The sequence below is a fragment of the Contarinia nasturtii genome, unplaced genomic scaffold, assembly GCF_009176525.2.
Source record: "Contarinia nasturtii isolate CC-2019 unplaced genomic scaffold, AAFC_CNas_1.1 Cnas_scaffold_414, whole genome shotgun sequence".
NCBI classification, from domain to species: Eukaryota; Metazoa; Arthropoda; class Insecta; order Diptera; family Cecidomyiidae; genus Contarinia; species Contarinia nasturtii.
This window is the reverse complement of record NW_022197768.1, coordinates 1493519-1510254: the sequence shown is the minus strand read 5'-3', so window position 1 is coordinate 1510254 and position 16736 is coordinate 1493519. Positions and strand designations below refer to the sequence as shown.

Genomic DNA, 16736 nt, shown 5'->3' with positions numbered 1-16736 from the left:
ATGGAACTGGGATTTGTGGAATGATTGCCACTTACAAGCCAAACAAATATGCAACAATTGAACGGTGAATATATGGTGCAATAGTTTTACTTTAAGTTTGGGCTTTACATTTTGCACTGTATACCTAATTAATACGGTTTATTTACTATCTTCAGTTAGGTGCATTTCATGCACGCATGGCTTTAATTCGACTTCCCCATTTGGCATTACCATGATTATTGCTGGGCTTTTTCAATTTTTCTACGCGTTTTTCCAATGCATTATATTCGTTTGTTTGTTCATTTATTTATTTGTTATGTGTGTGTGTGTGTGGTTGGTTTTTTTTTCCTCTTCTTTCGCCAATTTTATTATTTTGCCAAAGAAGTAACAAATGCTGAGCGACTTGTGGATTGCGTGATCGCTAGTTATCTTTTATACATGTACTTATGTGCGTTTCACTGCATTTTATCACTGTTGTTGGTTCGTGTAATGCACATCTCTTAACACTGAGTTTGAGTGTGCGTTTTCTTTCTCTTGCGGTCCCACGCACACACCATTTTTAACTCATCTTCTGGGTTTTGCCATTTGCTTGCAAAATGATTGAAATAGAATGCAATTCAATTGAATTCAATTTGCGAACTTGGAAAGCCTGCCACAGGAATATAGAGAAAAACGAAATAATGACGATTTTGATACGCATTTCACATACTTTCGAATTGAAGTGATAGCAAGTAAAGGCAATAGATACCTAACACGTAAAACATTGCAAATCGCACATAATGCCAACGGAAAATGCGATGCAATGCAAAACTTGAACACGACTGAATCAGCATTTTTAGCAATATCTCTATCCCGTTCGCTCTCTCATTATCGTCGGATGGGTAATAGGTATATGCAAATATTTAATGCGCATTTGCGCTACCTCATCATAAATTAAACATTTTATGCGTCCAATTCCTTCCTTCTTTCAACCACTCGTTAGTTTTATGTTCATTTTTCTAATGCGAATTTTGTGTGTGTGGCGTTCATGCGGCTTTTGTTTTCTGTCATTGCATTCGTTTTAATTTCCATCTCTCATTCTAACTCATTCCAGATCCATGCGAACATCACATACACACATAGTACTTGGATGCGTACTGTATGTGTTCACCAAACAAAATCATCTCCATTCAAAATGCACACACATTAAAATAGTTAATTTGTGTGGAATAATCATTCAAGTGGAAAAGCAATGCACTTGCTGCACATCATAAGTTTTCAGTAACATTTATTATTATTATTAATTTTTTTCTTCGTTCAAAAAGACGTACGCACAAGACATGAATGCTCTGCTCCAATTTGGATTAAGCATAATTCGAAATTTTGCAGTGTACACTACACCAAACAACAACACGGCGCGCACAAAGTATGAAACTCTAATAAATATGAAATGATAATATGCAGACACGATAACGAATTCATGATTTGATGGTGCATAATGAAAAAACCGTGTTTCGAAGCACGCGAAGGTAACAATCATATAAGAGTTAGAGAAAGAGATAGAGATAGACAAGAAAATGGAGTGCACCGGCATTAAGAAAAATGCACTTAACTATTCGAAAGAGCCAACAACAAATATCATCATGCAAATGCAATTAAAGTATCGTGAGTACAGAACAAACGAGCAGTATTTATACATTTAAGTGTCTTTTTCTCCCAGTCAGTGAATCCGATTTGAGAGAATAAAAAAACAAAAACAAAACTTGCGTATGCGAATTTTCACATTTCAATTACACGAAGAAAATTTAAGTGAATGAAACATACGAACTTGCCATTTTCCTTCCATTCTTTTGCTCACTCGCTTGCTCAAATATTTGATTCACATTTTGAAATTCTTTCGTCGCACCACAGTGTCATTTTTGTGCCAAACACCTTATTTCACTCCTCTCTTTCTCTATCTCTCCCTGTCCCGTTCTCCACTTTAAATTGTAGATTTAAAGCATACATATCCAATGTGTGATTGTAGCGCGTATAAATCATTGAAAAATCGCAAACGATCGGTGTGAATTTTTGTTACTTTCCTTTTCATCAAATCGCACAATTAAAACGAGGTATTGTAAATTTAAAGTGACGCAAATATTTCGTTCAATTAATCGTTCAATTTTCGAATACTCTTCTCTGGTTTCTTTTTTTTTTCGTCATTCAATCGCAATCGATATAATTTTAGAGAGTAGATAAAGAATTGTACAGTAAGTAGTGTGACTGTTAAAATGTGTCTCAAGTTGTAACCAAATGAAATGTTCTAAATATCGATGTTTATTTGTTCATTTGAGGAATTCGACAGGGTCGTAGTCATCGTGACACCAAACAACGTGCTTGGGATTATTCGCTGTTGTAAAACAAATGATCGAACACAATATTAACAGCACCTTTGTGTTTGATTTTCGCTAATTGTCCGAACGAATTGAATGTATTAAACATTGAATATCCAATAGATAGCCATTTTGTGTGCATGTATGGTTCAATGTGCGATCCCGTTTTCTCAACACCGACAAACGAAAGAAATATGTATTCTCAGCCTAAATCAAGTCGCAAATGAACCATTTAATTTATCCGGTTTTTGCACTCTATTTCTCTGAACAGGTCTCAATTGAAGGGAGTAGAGAACAGGCGAATGCAAAAATAGCAACTAAACATTGGCTTCTACTTTGAATTGCTAGCATTTATTTATTTTATTATTTATAAATTTCAAGCGCAAATGATATGATGCGATGATGCGAACACACACGATTCAACGTCAATGCTGTCATGATATGCGAATAACTGACTGAACAAACATACTCATACACTTGATTACCGCTGAGATTTGGATTGTGAGTCGAAATGGACGGTTTCTTTTTTTCTCGCCATCGCTTCATTTTTATTGACGTTTTGGCTGCAGTCAGGCACAAAAATAAACGGAAACAAAGTCTCAACTGTGCAAGAGCCGATTTTGAATCGCCTAAATACCAAAGCAATAGACTAGTAAGAGTTATTGGAAGAAATGCGTCCCGTTCATAAGGTGGTGATAAATTATTGTTTTGCGACATAAATGTCTGCGACTATGTCACGGAGGTTAAATTGCAACATAGTAAACGTTATGAGCACCATTTGCTGAGCGAAAAAAAAGATGAAGAAAAGGAAGAAGAAGAAGATAGAAAGAGCGAGTGAGAAATGAAAACGGTGCTGTGCAATCGAACGATTGAGCTATCGAATCCCAAAGTGCATATGTTGTGATGGTTTGTCTCTGTCGTTGACACGAGTAACATTCTCTGAATGCGAGCGCACATTTAGTGCTAGTTAAATGCTAAAAAATATATGCATCAACGGAAAGCAAGATACAAATAAAATAATCACATAAAAATAGCTAAGCAACGTCAAATCGGCTAATTGCTGTAAAATTATTCAGGATAATTATGTGTGCGGCGATATGACCGTGCAATGCCACGATTTCACTTATATTTGTGCCCACATTGTGGAACACTCTAATGGGATGCACCTTTATTTATTTAGAGTGCCTACATTACACTTATATTATTCGAATATACGTATGCGCGCGCTAGCACTTACCTAAATTGTCAGATTTAGGTTTGTAAAATATAAGCGCTTCCTTCCGCTGCCGTCAAATTTGTATCGTTTTTATTTTTACTAGTTGATCATCATCCAATGATTTTCATCGATTTCGAAAACTCAACAATGTAAAATTGATCATTAAAATTATACAACATTGTATGGATACGTAGATTAAATTGGGATTGAACGTGTATGCATGTATAAAATTTGGCGGCGCATCTACCTCTTTCATGTTAAAAAAAAAACAATTAATGACGTTGTGCAATTATAACACATATTGTGAAATGACGCATATTTTAGCACCAAGTGATTAGATGAAATCAACGCTGCAGAACCCGGAATTCATTCACTATTCTCTGTGTGCCATTTAGTTAAATTCACACTTCAAAAATGTATTTTTGTGCGAATGAACGATCGAACGGGATGATGTGCAACAAACTAAGATGAGGCGACTGAGCGAACGCTTTTTATGACATGCCAATGATTGACAAAAATAGATTCATGTGCATTTCAAGTGAACATTCTGTAACCAAATTCAATTCGCACACTTGAAAACTATATCAAAATAAAGTCAAACAAGTTAATTTTGCATTCGGTCGTTGTGATTTGATTCAAATTTAATTAAACGACTCGCAAAAATGGAACCAGATCGATGTGCATCATCATGCTTTAAAGTGCATGTACAATACAAACAAAAAACAACCCGAAACGGTGACATTTATTTTTGATTTCCGAGCGTATTTATTTATGTATATGAGCGGCAGACCGCATCATTAAAGTGAAAAATAAAGAATGTCGAAGATAACAATCGATCGAGACATTTTCAACTTATGCTAAGAGCATACATTCTAAATAAATGTGGATTGAAGATGACAATGTTGTGCAGAGCTCGAAAATAGTTTAATGTGTAAATGAAAACGCACAAAAAAGATGAGAAATTTAGCATTTTTTTTTGTTGGTTTTCACTTAAAATGATCTGGGAATTTTACAAAATCAGCTTAATGGCTGATACAATGGCAGAAAAAAAATATTCCGAATCATATATAAAGAAATTGGAAATTTAAATTTTTGAATTTTTGCAAGAGCCAGAAGTTATTACATTTTGTCGTTTACCTGTGGTTAAAGTCGAATTCTTTAAACCACACAAAAGATTATGCATGCCAAATTTGGCCAACATTTTTTTTTCCATTCGGTTTTTCTTTCTTCATTTTATTGGGTATTTTGTTATGCCAATTCCTTTAATTCTCATTAACCTTCATCGTCACTGCGACTAAGCATCTTCCATTATAGATTTTTGTGTATATCGCAGGGGTGCCATGAATACCTTATGCAAGATTATGTCTATGAACTTAATAAATGAATGTTTCATTTCTTGAATATTTCATTATGATATGCAAAGCAATGACAAAAATGAAGTCATTATGATAAAAATAATTCCGCTTTGCTGCAGTAAGAGGAGCATTTTTCTCTCTTTTTTTCGCATTGAATGACGTAGAAAGTTATTCTCAGTCGATCTTCACATAATGGTTTGTTGCTGATTTTGTCTCAATTTCTCGTATTTTGAAGAAAAGAAGAAACTTTACTTCATAAAAACCACGAAAGATTTTCTAGAGAGTATTTATTTCAATTTAATATGTTATATTATGCACACATGCGAAAATGTATGATGTTCATTTCAGAATCATACAAAATACAAACAGATCGCGAAGATCTGCATTTTGGTCTTTCTTGTTTTCTCTCTCACTTTTTTTTTTATTTTCTGTTGGTCGAAAATATCCAATTCCATTTGGATGGAAAAAAAAATATTCTCAACCCAAAAATATCCAGCTGTGAATTTCGTTTTGCGCAAAATCTTTGCCACAATGGGATAAACACAAGAACAACGACAAACAAATACTCATATAAAATCAACCGAAAATCGCTTATAAAGGATGGTTAAATGCCGACGTTTTGTATATTTCAATATGTGCGTTTTTTTCGATGTTCTCTCTTTATGACATCAAGATTTTAAGCTTGAAATTCTTACCACTGCGCCTAACTAACAGCAGAAGAAACCACAAAACGAGGAAAAAAATTAATCAATTTTCACTTGAGCAAAAAAGAGTATTCAATTTCATTTTTGACAGTTTTTAAATGAACTTTATGCATTTTATAAATTAAAGTTCATTGATATTTCGATGAATTGTTGGCCGAGCATTTTTTTAATAATTAAAAGATTTTACATTTTCGTAAATTGAATTTTTTGCTGTTTTTTGCGGATTAAAAACCGATACTTATCGATTCTGATATTTAAAAAAAGATACTTCAAAATCTTTATAACATCCACGGTTTCAATCGTAATGCTTTGCATAAAATTGAAATACATATGAATGAAGCATTCGAACCAGTGATCTTGTCCAAAAGGAAATTCGAAGCCGAACAATTGTACAACAACATTGGAAAAGTGTTTATAGAAACAACAAAGGATGAGTAGAACCTTTAAAAATGTTCGAAGACAAATGACGACTAAACGAACGAAATATTTTGCTTCCCCATACAAATGCATATCCACCAATAAACCCTGCGGAAGAGATTAGCAGTGAATAATTGAAATTGAATGGAAGTATACAAATACTAAATCGGCTCCATTGGCACACGGATTTCGTGCCAGATTCTTTTAGGAGTATGCAATTACATACGGATAAAAAAGAAATAGGCAAACAATAAAACCATAATAATAGCAATGGCACGACGGATCTAAAACCGTGCAACAAACAAGGCACACAAGCATAAATAAATCATTATCCTGAAAAATGTTTCAATCTCAGACGAATGTGTGTGTGTGTGTGCGTGCAAAGATTGATGTTTGATGCTTCGATTGCATTGGAAGAGTAATCTTTCAATGGAATTCGTCTCCGGTACATCGACTCTAATAACCGATAAATCGAACGTCTGTAAATGTGTCTGCTAGTGAGCACACTAGCAAAGATCAAGATAGGCTGGAAAAACAGATGCGATTGTTTTCGGATATTTGACATGAGCCGTCATTTCACTTGTGTGCGTTCACCGCAAAATTCCATTTGATATAATATTGCAAAATTTATCCACGTAAATAATAACAATAATCTTTAATACACGTAATTTGGTGGAGGAAAAAAAAAAAGAATTACCAACGACGAAGTTAAAGAGAGACTCCAACCAACCAATCTATTGATGATGCTGAAAAATAAAGATGTGAATCCCGACAATACACGAGGGGCCATCACAATGTCAGTTGCGTCAATGTTTCTCGAAGTCGATATGCTTTCGCGACAAAGAGTAATCGTGCGTGTTCATTTCTCTTTTTGGCATAAGAAAGAATTGGCAAACGTAATCATAGAATCACCAGCAACAGTGGTGGTAGCAGCTGGTGAACAAAATAAGCAAGCGAAAAATCAAGGGATTCCACTTTGGCAAAAATTGTTTTATGTGCCATTTTTTTTCTTCTTCTGTTTTGTTCACATCGCCTATGCCAATTCACTTTTGGCACAAAGCAAACATACCCAATGGAAACAACCGCATTTCACATTTTTTTTTATATTTTCGCATCGCTTTCAAATTACGCATTAAATGTATAAGGATAATAGTTTTGTTTTTCCCTTCGCTTCTTTAACCGAATTGTGAATGCTGCGCGAGACTTGGGCCCAATGTGTTTTGGTGCTGATTTTCATTTTATGTCGATACCATTAGAAATGCGTTACCATCCAGTCAAATCGTTGTACACCCTCTCCCATGTTTGGAATTTCATTTACCACCCCATATTTCGCACGCGTTCGCATAAGCCAAGCTACGTGCACTGCACAGTGCACACAGCACACACGAATCGACAGAAAAAGAAAAACGAGAACGAAACAGAGGAGAAAAAAAAAATTCATATTCTATAACATCGCCCGGTAAGCTTACCGTATTTCCTCATGAGAATCGGGCTTAGAGGGTGGCTGACTGGTAATTGGCATCAATTTAGTCTTCGCGCGAATGAAAATAATAATAACAATAACAACGGCATTTGGCTGAAACTGAATGAATTGCATGCGCTGAGGGGGCGAGAAAAAAAAAATTCGTTTTCGACGGCATCATATTTCAAATATTAGTTGAATCTTTCGGGATATTTGTTAATATCAAATATGCATGAATATTGTTTGAGTTTACTTTGGAATCGCACCTCGGTATCGGGAGGAGTAAATGGAAAATGTGGTGTTTGGCCGTGTGTTTTTCTTTTGTTGAACACAAAAAGACCGAATTTTACACTTTTCGGCATTGCCAGTGAGCCGATGCTGTCGACATCATCATCATCAGCCGTTGAACGTCGTACATTCGTTCGAGTAATATGGATTTATTATATATATTTTTTCCTCCAGAAGGAAGGAATGAAAGAAAAAAAACTTCTGTGAAAATGGTGTTAGATTGCCTAATACTTCAAATTACGGAGGAAAACAAGACCGTTTCGCTCCCTTTGTTCATTCAATGCTGAAGTATGCATATAGTGCTGCTGCTAAGAATTCCATAGGCTCTGTTGCTATCCTTTTTCTTACACCTCGTATATGGTACATTGCCATTTCTCCCAATGCAGTACGCAATGTCGTGTGCGTGAGTGGGTATTTTGTGAGGGTTCCAATTCGGTTAGTGAAAATTAGGTAATTCGAAGTTATGTAAATATTATACATTTTTAAGGTAATTAATGGTTTATAACTTTATATTTAAATTGTATTTTATGTATTTTATGGGTCCATGCGCGACTGCTATGTCGAGAATAAATGCGACGTAAATCGAACCACGAATGAGCGCCGTTTATATGCAAAACTGTGCCTATAACATCATAACATCATATACGACGTGCCTCTTTTTTTTTCGAAGCGAAAGTGGGAAAAGACGGAAGGCGCTGATGGAAAAAATTGGTTTATCAACGCGATTGAATATGACGCAACATTAGATGCAAATCGTCACTTTGGATTGCTTTGAACCGAAAATGTAATTTAAAACATATTTATGAAATTTTCATCAGATTTTTCATCATACGCGCTAGGCTTTCATTTCAGTATAATGCATTCCATAGAAGCGAGCCGGTTTTTCTGATGCTTTTGGTATTATAATTCACTTTTGCTCTCTCTCTCTCTCTCTCTCTCTCTCTCTCTCTCTCTCGCCGCAATGTTTCATTTTTGGTTGTATGCATGTGTGCGTTTGCATCGATTTTTGGATCGCGTCAGTTGTAAATTACATTTTAGATATGATGGTTTTTCGTTATGCTTGTGATATGGTTTCCACGCTGATAATTTTTGTATGCGGTAACGATGTGCTTGTAAATATTCACATTTCGCATGACAACATTTATTTCTTTCTTGTTGTTTCCTTTTTGCTTCAAATCGCAATGACATTTTCGCATCGTTTGCAAAATATTCGGTGTAAATGGGAATTAAAAACAAGGAAAACCTTGACACCACCATACATGGCATTATTTCCAATTTAATCGTAGCTTTATTTTATAAACGTGCTATAATCCGGATGCGGATAAGTGAATGCAAAAAGAATTTAAAGAGAAAATTGAAAAATTGCTAATGGGAAGTTTGAATAGACGTGCACGGGCTCATAAGTATGCGATGCGATGATGCACGGCAAGAATAATATCGAATAAAGTGAGGTGAACACCAGTAAACGAAAGAATATCCTAAATTTATTGCAAAATTAAATCATGTGCATAATCGATATTTATGCGACACATACATACATTTCGTCACCCGTTTTATATGGAATACCCGATTTTGATCGCTTTGAAGCTGACTGAAATTACTTTTGCAAACGGTACACGAGCTCTGTTTGATGTACAATGTAATTTTTGGCAAATTTGTATCTGAATTTATTCTACAATGCATCCAATTAGAGCCGGGCACTGTGTCGTCGAATAGTTGCATGTATGCACCTAGAGAGCATCAACTCCATTTGTTGTGTGCATTCCTTGGTTGCTTTTTTTGTTGTTGTTGTGCGTGTTTCTTGTCTTTTTATTCTTCTTTTCGCTGCAAAACTTCAACTAAAAATTGCATAGAAAAAAAAGACCAAATTCATTGAGTTGTCTGTCAAACGATTCGATTGCAAAATGACAGAAGAAGATGCATTGCATACAAGTTTTCATGCAATCGAATCGTGCTCGTTCGCAAACGACAGAAACAAAAAGGAATTTAATCTCGGAATATTTGCATTGTCACGTGTATTGGATAATGTTAATGAAATTCGATGCTAACGTATATTGTGTGTATTAAATTGCATGCAGCAGTGAGTTTAAGTGCACATATAATCGCAATTCAATACTCAATGTATTGCAACCAAGCGTTTGTTCGTTCGCTCGTTCCTTTTCTGTCATTCGGTTTGTTGTCCTTCTCATTTGCCCAGCCTTGCGTAGCTCGCGCGCCAAACCCGACAAAAATACATACACACACACACACACAAGCGATAAAGCATTATGAAATGGTGTGTGCGTCAATTGATGCGAAATATCGGTTCATCGAACAGCATCATTATCACATTCCAAATTTTATTGCACATGCGGAAAAACGAATTTGATGCTTGATTTGTTTGTCGATAAATGAGAGGTGGATATAGCGAAAAATATTTATAATAACAGTAATAACAATTGCAATCACGATTATCATCATTTATGGACGTTGGTGTGTTTGTTTGCATATTTGTTTGTTTGTCTGCCTGCCTGCCAGCCAGTCCGCTTGTGGCCGTCCATTGCATCTATATATATGCATATATGTGTGTGACAGTGACAACGACTACGCGACTACGGATATAATTAAAATTAAATACTAATGGGAGAGGATTGGTAAATGAAATCGAAAATAATCGATAAAGTTGAAAAAAGCGGCCGAAACGGCATGAAATTTAATCAAAACACAAATTCGACGGTGATACCTGAACGGCACCAACAAAAATATAACGATAGGAAAAAATTCACATTTTTTTTCTCTTATTTACTGGCGATTTTTTTCTCTTCTTTCTTTTCCAAAGCCCACAAAATTATTTGATAATTAATTTAAATTATTTATTTTGACTTGATTGTTTAATTGCGTTTCATTTGAATCAACATTTTTTTTCGGTAAGCCCGAATTCAATTAGGATTCATCCAAATGCCAACTGAAAAACCCAATCAATTTTTGTTATTTAATTAGCAATTTTTCAATTACGTTTCGAACGAAAGAAGATGCCTTTTTTTAACGCCGATTAAACGTCCAGCGACGTGTTTATATATTGCGTACGTGTCTCGTGGTTACATTGTAGTCTTCCACCAAACATAATCAGTCACATTGTCTCATATTTATTGCGCTACCCAAAACTTCGACACTCATGGACTATTTGCTTTAAGCACTAAAGGAATAGCTTTCAGTAGAATTGTCTTTAAGTTTTATTTCCCTACCTTATGTTGTGATATTTGCTTACAAGTACCTACAATCAATGTATCCGATGGTTTTTTTTACACTCGCTATTTACTTTTTTCTTTCTACTTTCAAAGAAGGAGAAAAAGGGTGTCATATCAATTCAATATCGTGTATCATTCGTTCAAAGAGAATCTTGCACCAGTGGTACATATTTTTTTCTTCTTTCCTTTGCTCTGCCTGTTGGCTTTTTCCTTGCGAAATGTTTCGTTGATTTTTTCTTCTTCGTTCTAATGTTGATGTTCCCTTAGTGAAATGCTGGTTGTTTTGTAGTTTGGCGTCATTTCGTACACATTGCTGCAGTGAGTTGGTTTTCCTAGTGTGTTGTACACACGCCCCCTTTTTTTACTTTCAAAAATAAGAAAAACGTTGACAAAAAACTTTCTTGGTTTCTCCATATCTTCATGTTACAAAAACTTTTTCGCTTCGCCAAGATGCTTATAATTCAATTGAAGTTTTTCCAATTTTCTGACTTTCGTTACGCGCATATACACAAAACAATTTAATTTTTTTTTTTTTCATTTTCCGTCAAAACTTCGGGCAAAGAAATTGATTTTAATGTGTTTGCGTGTGCAAATTTTTGCTGCGGGTATCAACAATACAAAAACGAATTTCACTACTATTTTTTTCTTCTTCTCTTTCGTCGGTTGTGCCTGTGTGTGATTGAGTGAAGCGAGTCCGAGTGAAGCCATGCGTACGTGCCAAATCCACAGGAACAAAAAAAAATGCCAACGACTTCAATGAGTAAATGAATGAAAGCAACAAAGGCTGAAGGGATGTTATTAGTATGCAAATCGAATGTGAATCTTTCAATTGATTTGGTGCGTTTTTATGGTTTGTTTGTCTCCAGTTTGTTTGAATTTATTTGTAATCGATTGCCGTGCTGATATTGTTGACGGGGCCATCGAATCGGAAGTCGAAAATGTGCGCGTGTAATTTTTTTTATATAAAACTAAGCCTAAATAACTAAATTGAAAAGGAATTCTCAACAAATTTGTTTATATTTTATAACAACAAAACATTTATTTTTAAAATCATTTTCAGTTTTTCAGTATGTGTGTTTAATTTTTTCTATTTGCTCTTGTTCACAATTTGTCAATAAAAAAGCGAGAGAAAGAAAAAATCATAAAGAATCAATTATCCATCTCGACAAAAACATAATATTTCTCTGCTATAATTGTTTTGAAATTTGCGGTGCCGAGCCCAAAATTCATTTACATCGAATTCAAAATGATAACAAATTGTATCGCCATATTGCATTGGCACTGAACTGTATATGAATGTAGGTATTGTATGACTTTGAGCTGTGCAAATAAATTGTGGGCTCGCACACGTCACAATATCTTTATAAATTCAAATTTAATAATAATGATAAAAATCGTAATAATAATTGATTAATTGTAATATGTATCGAAATTCAGTTTACAAAAAAAAAAAAATGGATAAAATGCAAGAAAAAAAGAATAAAAATACTTCATGCGTACACATTACACAATCGAAAAATTTAATTTGATTCCAAAGAGAAACAAAACAAAAACAAAAATACATTTATCTGACGAACGAACAGAGTGTTGTTGCTTTTTCAGAAATGTAAAAAAAAACATTGATAATATGTTTTTAATGAGCAAAAAGCGAGTAATTTTCCGAAATTATTAAACTTTTTGAATTATTATTGATAATAGTGTATAGATTGCGTTTTTTTTTAAAATCACTGTTCTTTGGAAAAAAAAACTCAAAAAAGATCCAAAAATTTAAAACGTAAATAATTAATTTCAAAGAAGGGTAGAAAAAACTGAACGTAACCGAGTTTGGAAAAAGCGGCGCAAAAATGAATAAAGGCGAAAAAAAATGATAATTTAATCCATATTTTTTCCATTCGGTTCAATTATTACAACTGAACTCAATGAACACACAATATACATTTATCATTGAATGATTATTATTGTTTAATATACTGTTAATATTTTTTCATTTGGATTTTCACATTGCTTCGGTCGATTGTTTGGTTGGGCAGCCGGCAGATAAACACCATATGATTGGGTCTCATCATTCATCTGGCTTATATACATATACATATATTTTGGCTAGAAAAAATCAATACAGTTTGATTACGATTCGCATCCGTTTCGTTAATCTGCTTCCCGGCTCTCAACCGTTTTCTTGAAAGTTGTGGTTTCTTTTTTATTTATATTTATTTTAGTTTTGCTGTTGTTTTTATTTATTTTATTTTTTTTTTCAATGACTTTCGACCATATTTGAATACGATGTAAAAATCTATGCTTCGTTTTATTTTATAAACTTTGGAAATAATTGCAGATTTCTGTTTTATTTGATTCATGTAATTGTTATCATTGTTTAGCGGTCTGTTGATGTGAAAGTAGAATGTAGTGTCTTTGTGTAAATCGAATCCAGTATTCGTATGCATTTTCACATTGTTTTGTTGTTCTCTAGAGATTAGGTATTTTCATATTTTATTTACAATTACAATTAAAAAATAACGAAGCAACATTGACGTTAAAATTTTAATTTCTTACGCTTTTTTTGCATTACATTTTTTTTTTCTCCTTTTTATGATTTTTTTTTGTTGTTGTTCTGTTCTTGTTGTTGTATTTACTTTTCTGTTGAATATTTTTTTTCTTTCTCCTGCAATCATTTGTCTGACCTTTTTCGCAAGTTGCAATTCGCTTGTTTGCAATATTTGAGTGTTTGTGAGTGCGTTTTAACTCTTTCAGTTCTACTTAAAATCACATTACGTATATGATGTTTGTAAATGTTACCAAGTTTTTTTTTTCTTCTCTCTTTCAATATTTTTCATGCTTTGTTCATACTTTTTTTTCGGTTTCATTTCACTTTATTCTTTTCTATAATTAAAAAATATATATTATTATATGTACTATTATTATTACGTATTATGATGCTATTGGCAATATGCGTTGCCATGTCCGTTGGATTTGAATGCCGAATGAACATTTGTGCATCGTTTTGTGTTTGTTTGTTCTGTTGGTTTCTGTTTCGCCAAACACATGACGTTTGTGCAGGTGTCCAAATCCAACTGACATGCCATCGCATACGTACATTTTGTATTGACAGTATAAGATTTGAATATTATACAAATATTATTATGTTAGATTCTATTCAGAAAAAAAAATTAAATTATTTAGTTTGCAACAAATGAAATGCCCATATAGCTCTTTTGTTAAAACGTCGTCTCTTTTCGCGTATTGTTTCATTGTGCTCTTGGTATTCCGTGTGAGCCTTGTGATATGCACACAAGATTCACGATTCATTTCATTCATTTTTTAATTGTTTGTCTCGCTGCCACTAATTATTCTGTTTGTATGTATGCATTTTTCACATTGCGTTTCGAGAAAATGTGTTTACATTTTGTTTTACCTTAAAAAATTCTCAATCTCTAGATTATTAATATAATATTTGTTTCGTTTAAGAATCCTTAACATTTAAATGTTAGCACAAATAGTAAACAAATAAAGAAAGAAATCAAGAAAATAACGTGTTAGTATTGTTTCGTATACATTGGGTTTGAACTGTACGTTTTTTTTCTTATGCTGAATGACAATCGACCATGGAATCAAAGTCACATTGTCGACAAAAACTCTCTGATAAAGAATTTTTCGTTTGTCTCAGTATCAGTGTATATTTGTTTGTGCTATTGTCTTTATTGGCATTTGAAGGAATATCACTATCAAATTGGTGAATTTTGGTTTTCATTTTCTTTTTATTCAATTTATTCTTCGTTATATTATTCATATGCAAATCGGCGAAGAAAAAAAACTCTGCAAGCACGTTTGGATTGGATTTTTTGGTTTTTTTTAATCATTCGATCGAACGCACTAAAAATTATATGTAAATGATGTTCGAAGAATATGTTAGGCGCTATTGGATTCTTGTTCAAGATTCATTTGATGCAAGAAATTTTATGAAAATAATTCGAAATGAAAAATTATGTTTCAAGTCGCTAGTGTTTTAGCGTTTAAATTTGCTTCAATTAATCTTTTTGTTTTTCTTCTTCAACCATTTCATTTAAATTTATCGTATACATTGGGTTTGTGTCATTATCATCGTACACAAGCATACAAAAAAGTTGCGAGCACAAATTCTTTCTTCTTCTTCTTCTTCCATTTGTACCACTTATTTTGTTTCTTATCTCAACATATGAAATATATGTATAATTAGACGAAAAAAAAATACTATGTTATGTGCTTGTCATTCTTTTTCATTCCATTCAGTCATTTTCGTTACGTATATAGATTTCGCGTCAGGTTATCATTATAAATGATACTTGAATTAATTATTCAAGAAAAATTGTCCTTCCATATGGTTTTTTTTTTCTTCTCATCTCACCCATTTATGCCATATTTTCATGATGGAAAAAATCACAATATAAAAAACACCTTTACAATGGATTGTTTTCCCCCAAAAAAAAAATGTGTTCAATCGTATTTGTTTCTTTGGGCTGTTCGGATGCTGCCGAATATTTGGATCAATTGCATCATGGGGACGATAGGTTTGGAAAGGATCCAAGTATGCGCAAGATATATGGAGTGGTGACAAAAAGAGATAAGATAATAGAAGTGATGAATTTTGTGTGAGATATAGCTACAAGAAATGTGACTTCATTCTCATTTTTTGTGGTTGTTGTTTTGATATTGTTCAAAGGTATGAATGAATGTGTGTGTGTGTGTGTTTTTTTTTCCTCATGAGTTACGAAGATCGTTTAGTTATACAGCAATAAGAAACATGTTTGTACCAAATTTTGCATTCATTCGAAGTATCGGTTGGTGTCATTTTGTGCCGTACTGCACGGAACTTATCAAATGCAACAAATATATATATTCATATAAATACTGTTGTAATTGACCGTGGACGGTAATAGATCAACCGAAAATGCACCTCACACCACAAGATGTAATGAATTCGAATAAAATGAATGGACTTCATCGTCTCACATGTTTTATGGTGTCAAGTAGAGAATATGATAATTATATAGGTTGTTTTGTGTGAGTGTTTGTGTGAGTTATATATAAGTAGAGATAGGATGGATAAGTTTATTCTACGAATTAAATTAATTTACTTTTTTTTTTGTTCTTAAAAATGTGTCATTCTAATTACTTGATCAGAAGAACAAAAAGGGAAATACATTTATACATGCAATTAAGAAAGAATTACAATGCATACATTGATATAAATGCATAGGTACGCGATTGAGCACTTTCGCTTACGTATTTATGGTACAAAATCGATCGATTTTAAAAGCAACTTTTCAAATGGTAATTAATTAATGCGCCGGCAGAATTTCGGTCGGTCTGCATATTGTAGAATTGGGGCCAGCGGTTCAGCTTAGTGCCACCATTATATGTGTGAGTACGAATTTGTGCAATGTGCGGTGTCAATGCGTTCGTATGCGGTTTTATATCAATATATGGGTTTTTGTTTGTTTTTTTTTTGTTTGTAAAAAATAGTAATTGGCGAGCTAAATTGCTATATGGGCCTCTTGCAAAAACGAAGGTTCATTTGTTCTCATTTTTTTAGTTTTTTTTTCTTCAATTAATTACTGCATCATTTTTCTTAAGTTTCGTTACGTATATCTGTTTCAATTTCATTTTTTTTCGTTTTTTTTTTCATTGTTTTGTTTTCGAAAGAAAAAAAATATTTTTCATGTAATACTTTTTTGTGTGTTCATTGGCTTCTCAAAAGAAAATA

The 16736-nt window shown here is 33.4% G+C and overlaps 1 protein-coding gene across 3 annotated transcripts in view; it reads right to left on the bottom strand.

Annotated features, from left to right (window-relative positions):
* LOC116338789 (homeobox protein homothorax) overlaps positions 1–16736 on the bottom strand; it is a 309164-nt gene that overhangs the window by 227850 nt on the left and 64578 nt on the right. The gene's annotated exons all lie outside the window — the stretch shown is intronic.